Source organism: Sardina pilchardus, chromosome 18 (assembly GCF_963854185.1).
Source record: "Sardina pilchardus chromosome 18, fSarPil1.1, whole genome shotgun sequence".
In the NCBI taxonomy this organism is placed as follows: domain Eukaryota; kingdom Metazoa; phylum Chordata; class Actinopteri; order Clupeiformes; family Clupeidae; genus Sardina; species Sardina pilchardus.
The window spans coordinates 10,962,029-10,969,528 of NC_085011.1; positions in this window are offsets into that span (position 1 = coordinate 10,962,029).

Consider the following 7,500-nt stretch of genomic DNA (forward strand, 5'->3'; position numbering starts at 1 on the left):
TCCCTAACAGCTTACATTAAAGTAAGCCTAGACTGCTTTCATCTGTAGGGCATGAGGCTATTTTGAGCTTGCAGTGTTACAAATGTTTTTTAAAGCTTATTTGACTGTTGGCTTGATTTAAGCCCTTGGTCTCTTATCTGGGAAAACATACATATTTTCATCTCTGCCAAACAAAGACCTCTTGTGTATGTTCTGCAGACTGCAATTAACCATTGGAACACCACAAAGAAGGAGGGAGGAGAGAAGAGGAGAGGAGAAGAGAGGAGAGGAGAGGAGGGAGAAGTTGACGGAGGAGAGGGGAGGAGAGGCGAGGAGAGAGAAGTGGAAGGGCTGGTTTGGAGTGTACAGAGGAAGATGCTGTCTACACCCAGAGGCAAGTGTGTGTATGTGCATGTGAACACACACACACATGTCATGCACATGCAGTAATATGATATTACTAGTCATAGCAGTGTGATCTTTGGTCTCAATCAGGTGTCTCTTTCTGTGTATGTGTGTGTGGGTGTTTATGCGTATGTTGATTGTGTGTGAATATGCAGTAACTTCTTTGTATCCATGTTAGCCTGTGTGTGTGTGTGTGTGTGTGTGTTAGTGTCTGTGCATATGAAACTTGATTACTCACTGTCACATGCATGAAATGTGGAATTAGTTGGGGCGGAATGGCAGACAAAACACCTAAAAAAATCCCAGCAACAGCCGTCACTAAAATAAAAACCAAACTCAAGACATCCAGAACTTCTCAAGGCTACAATTTCTACTCACTGCCCCGTGTCCATAGAGTCCAAGGCCTACAGATGGTCTCAGTTTGGCTCTGGACTAGGGTGGGACAAACTGGATCTGCACTTGGGACATTTTGAATGGTGAATGATGGAATAAAACAGACAGAAGACAAGTTTGCGAAAGAATTCTCAACAATTTCCAACGATTTAATCGCATAAACATTGTTATTTTTATTAAGCAGATGGCGTTATTTCCAGCTCTTACACTGACTCACAAGATCATTATCTGTTTTTCGCTGCTGTATAAACATTTAAAAAAAATCACCGGATTGTTGTAACAGCAGGCTGGTCCCAGTCTCAGGATGAAATAAGTCAACACTGTCTAATAACACTATCTGGATCAGCATTGACAAAATTTACCCACAAACGCTGAAGTCCTAAATCCAGCACTGAATCCAAATATTGACCCTGCAAAGCGAAAACCGCTTCGGTAAAATTTAAAATTAAGTTATTGTGCTCACATGAACGAACGGCCATAAACTAGGCCACTGATTTGTATATCAAGGGTATTACACAAACTATCTCTAAGATAACCGCATCCAAAGTTGACATAGTTCTCCCGTCACCATATGCCAGAAGAGGAGAAATCACCTTTTTAAGCGGCGTGGACAACGGGAATGACTGCAAAAATGTTGGATCTTCACCAGGTCTAACAGTCAAAACGTATGTTTTTCTGTGAAATAAGTTCACGATATGAAACTGTATACTGTCGAATTATGCGAAAACGTGAAATTCAACATTTTAACCCGGAAGTTTGCTTATTGTGGATTTTCTCAAAATATCATTGTGCGCAAAGCGACTGGTTTCGCTTTGCAGGGTCACATACAGTATAGCAAGTAAGGAAGACTGACAGCACTGATCCTTATCTAAAAGATCGATGGCCCTGCACTACTGTACTCCTTGTCACTTGTCACTATGTAAAGATATGGGTAACATCCTTGTTTGCTCTCGTTTAGAGCATGCTAGTTATACTTCCCCTTTCACACACATGGGCATATACCAATTTTCCTGTCTAGCAGTTATGGGTGATAAACTGACGGTCCATAGTACTGTACAGTATGTATCAAATATGTTTGTATGTGCTTGTCCTCTATGTTAGTACAAACGTACTTGGTTAGAGTGTGCTACATACTGTATGTACTGTATGTGGGTTAGTATTATCACACATTGTGTTTCAGAATACTCTCTCTGGGGGCAAAATGAAGCAGTTTTAAGTTTAGAAAAGCATTTTTCTTTTTGAGGTTGCAAAATATGTGAGTGTGCGTGTGTGTGCCTGTATGTGTGAGTGTATGTGTGTGTGTATTGTGTGTGCATGCATGCGTGTGTGCGTGCGTGCATCCGTGTGCTTGACTGTGTGTGTGTGACTGGGATGAAAATTTGCAACCGATGAAGAATGTGCCTAATACTCCTCTGCATTTGTGACTTGAAGAAACCTGCTCTTTCATTTGTGTACATGTCCCCAATAGCACTATTTATCTGTGCATGCCAAGACTACCTTTTGATTCTTTGATAAGGACATCAAGTGCATTATTTTGCTATTACATTAGAATGGTAGACCAAAGACCATGTAGAAATGTGCTGTAATTTGAAAACCGAATTACTCGGGAATTGTCTATTGTATAACAGAATACTTTACATTACTACCATATTGGGTAAGGTCTGCAGTTTATTTAATATATAGTTTGCCATATGTTCAGTCAAGTGTTCATGAGATATTTCACCAAGTAGAATGGTGTGTGTGTGTGTGTGTGTGTGTGTGTTCATGCATGAGCGCACGTGTGTGCATATATATATGTATGTGTGTGTGTGTGTGTGTGTGTGTGTGTGTGTGTGTGTGTGTGTGTGTGTGTGTGTGTGTGTGTGTGATGCACGCTTCTAATGCATGTTCACCTCTCTGTAGACCATGAGCAGTGCAGTGCAGGGACTGAAGAGGCTGTTTTTTCTCGCTTGGAGTGCTCCTTTGAACTGGCCTCTCGTAATAAACTCCAAATACCGGTGCAATTTCCTGTTGTGTGAGGCTGTCACACACACACACACACACACACACACACACACACACACACACACACAGACCCAGCTGAGGCCTAGCAAAAGCCAGTGTGATTATGAGATGTTATCAAAGCACTGAACAGGCCTGCACAGATGCATGCTTGATGTGGATACAAACACACACACACACACACACACAAGCACGCGCGCACACACACACACACACACACACACACACACACACACACACACACACACAGACAACAAAAATACTCTCAAGAAAAAAAAACACTCCTGAGTATGACTCATGATGAGTTATCTGCCTGAGGGGAAGTTCTCTCTCTCTCTCTCTCTCTCTCTCTCACACACACACACACACACACCTACACACCTACACACCTGCAGCCATCAATCGGTGACTCAAAAAAACAAAAACAAAACAAACACCTGTGGCCTCATGAAATTTCCAGAGAGATGTTGATTATCAGGAGACTTTGTTCATGTGTCAAATATCTCTGAAGGACAGGGATTGGTCCCTCTTGACTGTAAAGTCTATAATGGTGGGTGTCTAACGCTTGAACAGGCTTGTCATTTTTTTGCAGCGAGACTAAACCCATCTCTGTGTTGTGTGAAGTGAGGGCTGATGGAAACGGCATGGACGTTGACGGAGTGTTGTTTGAGTTTTGACCCAGTTTAATCAAATGTTGCTTTTTTTTTTGCATTCTCCTCCTTTTTTTCCACGATGACAGAAAGGAGATGCAGCGGGATGATTTGTTCAGGCTCCATGATGACTCTGGCTTCTCTGAGTGCTATTGATGTACGCTGTCAGGCCTTGCGTCTGGAAGAGTAATCCACTCCAATCAGTCTCGTCTTCTCCGCCTCTATTCCGACTCTCTGTCTTCTTCTCCATCTCCGTCCGCCTCAATGTCTCTGGTGATAGCTTACGCTAGCTATACATTTCCCAGACGTTAGGACTGAACGGGTTTATCCTTTTTTATTAGTCTTTACTTTGACAGTTAAATACAGGGTTCAGACGTTAAAAAATGAAGTTCTGTCGTTGTCGATCTGCGTCTTCTCTGCCCCCGTCCTGTCTCCCTCACACCTCCCCCTCTCGTTCTCGCGCTGACTCTATCTATTTCTCTGCCCCCTCGTTTGGCTCCAAGTTCCATTTCTCTTTTCATTTTTTTCTCTTCTCCATCAGTCTCTCTCTCTCTCTTTCTGTCCTTCTCTACCTCTCTCTACCCCCTCGTTTTTGGGCTCTCCCTCTTCCTCTTTTTTTCCCCCATCAATGTATCCATCTCCCACTCAGTCACTCTCTTTTTTTCTGTCCTGCCCTCTCTCTCTCTCTCTCTTTCTTCTCTCCCCCTCCATTGCTCCCTCTCTCTCTCGCTCCTCCCTGCCTGTCCCATGGCCTTGAGTATACACTGAGTGATTCCTGACTGCTGGGTAAGTGTGCTGTGTCTGAAGGCCTCTCCGCATATCCCAGCTCTTGTTTACACTCTGTGTTCCCTGCTACTCGTGTTTAATGTCATCCAGGCTTTTCTCCCCATAGACGGCCTTTATGTAAGCCCCCACGCACTCACAGCTGTGTGTGTGTGTGTGTGTGTGTGTGTAGAACAGAGAGGCAGTGTGTAAATAGACACATATGACAGTGTGGTGTAGGGAAATGTGTAAATGAGACATAAAAATACAAAAGAAGTAAGCATTTAACATGGTTGTGTGTGTGTGTGTGTGTGTGTGTGTGTGTGTGTGTGTGTGTGCAAGTGTGTGCTCCTCTGTACAGGTGAGTTTATAAGCTTGCACAGCAGTAGAATCCATGAGTAGACTACTCTACTGAGAGCCTATGCAATATTAGAAACCACCTCACAATAACCACGCCAAGTAACTGCAATTATATTGTACAGTACAACACAGTACAGTTATACCACAGTTACACTGCAATACAGTGTCATGTCCAAAACATTGCATTTCTGCAGTAAAGTACAGTACTATGTAGTATAATGCTGTATTTTCAATGACATTTCCTGCACAAGACCTGCAAATAATTCGAATTCGAATTTGAATATACAGTAATAAGAGATATGCTTAAAAGAGATTTCAGTCTTCGGGTGAAAAAGCTTTAGCTTTGGTCACGTATTTCACACAGGATTCCATTCATTTCATTTTGTCGACATCAAAGACGTCGAAGATTTGCCCTGCACCCTGGACAGAACAGCAATAGAGCTTTATAAATTGTTCACGTTGCTCACGTTTGCCACACATTGGAAAGATGACATAGCGGATGTTGGCTTGACCTTTATTTGGTACAAAAATAGCAAAATGTTTAGCCCCTATCATTCAATGCTTATGTGTGTGTGCGTGTCTGTGCATGTGGATTTGTGTGTATGTGTGTGCATGTGTGTGTATTTGTGCTTGTGGATGTCAGTGTGTTTGCATGCGTGTGTGTGTGTGCGAGTATTCCTGCATGTGTGTGTGTGTGTGTGTGTGTGTGTGTTTGTGTTTATTTGTGTGTGTGTGACAGTATCATCCTAAACCAGCAACCCTTCCCTCAACACCCCCATCTACAGGCTGATGGGTGTACAGGCACTAAATGTACACCTAAATTAATTCATTTTATTGCCCCAATGGATGAAATCCCACAAAACTTGGCATACTCTCATGCCGGTTTAATCATACACATGACATTTGATGCAGTTCATAACATCTCATTTGAAGATAGGGGCGATTAAAGCAGTATAATATTGCATTTTCCTTTTTTACCATGGGGGTGCCAACCACAAATTACAGATAATAAGCTACTGTATGTTGATGCGGACTCTTGAGACTAGCATACCATAAACATTTCGTCATCCTCGGTGCACAGTGCCAAAAACTGCATTTTACACATCACACAAATTAGAATGGATGTTTGAAAATGATAGGGATTTCCAGTGGCGAGACTCTGAAAAGGACAAAACTTGTTGAGGAGCGAGGGGAGCTGTCTTGGATGCTGAGTGCTGTAGCCCATGCTACTCAAAAACCCTGTTTACGACGCATTGTGTTCATAATTGCTAGTTGTTAGCTCAAATCAGATTTCAAAGTGTCTCGAATCACTCGAAACATAACACACACAACCAACAAGGACACATCAAACCCAAAGTGAAAGAGGACCAACAATTTTTTGACGGTCTGATAACTTTGACGGTCTGATAACTTGCTCTTGAGAGCGTTATAGAGTGTTGCATGACAACATGAAGAGCAACAGCTTATAGGACAAAATAAACTCTGAACCATGTTATTCTACATGGCACGCACGTTGATAAACAGTGCAGACAGTACGTCTCAAAATATCTGATTTGAGTAAAAATCCAATTTGTTATTGCCTTTGTCATACTGCCAACAGGGTCTGGGAAAAAAAGCCATTAGTGGTGAAGTAGGCAATATTGCAATCCCATACAAACACATTAAATGTCCCACACACACACACACACACACACACACATCTGCTATCCACTTGGTCAGTGTTGACTGGTCAAAGGCTGCTCTAAAGGTTTCAAAATGAACCTGAAGGGAACGACCATTACGGCAAGAAACAATCCTCAGTGGAGCCAGGCCAGACCCTACAGTATTCAAGAACTGAAATTGGGTCTGGTTACTGGAAGCTCGCGCTACTCAATGCTGGCAAAATGTTATTTGAGCTTAACACCCCCCCCCCCAAAAAAAAAAAATGGTCCTGCCTACCTCTATAATAATGTGTTGCTTGGCTGGAATAGTATACAGTCTAAACTATAGGACCTCTCTCATATACTAAGTTGATAACAAGTTTTAAAGTTGATAATCAATAATGGCACCTTTCGGAGGACGTGTGTAACAACTTCCCACTTTTTAAACCATGCTTTTTTTTTGGTTGGTTTTGGCTGGTTCGGATATCACCTTCAAATTTAAAATAAGGTGTGTGTGTGTGTGTGTGTGTGTGTGTGTTTGAGAATGCATGTGTGGATTTATGGACTGAGATTGATCCAATCAACATACACTACCGTTCAAAAGTTTGGAGTCACTTAGAAATGTCCTTGTTTTCATCATTATCAATGTTGTAAATGATTGATCTTTGATGCAACGGATGATAGAATAGATTAATAGATGTTCCAACGGCAGAAAACAGAGAGAGAGAGCAGGGCAGAGACTGACGGAGGAGATAGAGAGAAGAACTGAACGAGGGGCAAACGAAAGAAAAGGGAGGCCAAATGACAGACACACGGTTAGAGGGAGCTAAACGCAGAGGGAGGCAGCCGTCATATATCTTGAGTAGCAAATATTTCAGCTGTAGAGCTGCTTTTCTAGAGTCCCAGAGCGCTAGAGCGCACCAAAATAAAATAAAACAAAACAAGAGCAAATATCACCCCCACCCCTAAAAAGGCCTTCCTGTGCCCCCCCCCCCCCTTCCCATGTATTGGCCAATGGTGAAGTTCAGTCGATTTATGGGTCGTAGAAGCGGACATCTGCAACCCATTTGAGTGTGTGTGTGTGTGTGTGTGTATATGAGGGAAAACTAGAGAGTATGTGTGTGTGTGCTCATGCGTGCATGTGTATGTGTGTGTGTGTGTGTGTGTGTGTGTGTGTGTGTGTGTGTGTGCGTGTGCATGTGTGTTTGTGTATATGTGTATGTGTGTGTGTGTGTGTGTGTGTGTGTGTGTGTGTGTGTGTGTGTGTGTGTGTGTGTATGTGTGTGTTGCAGCCTGCTGTTACAGCCCAG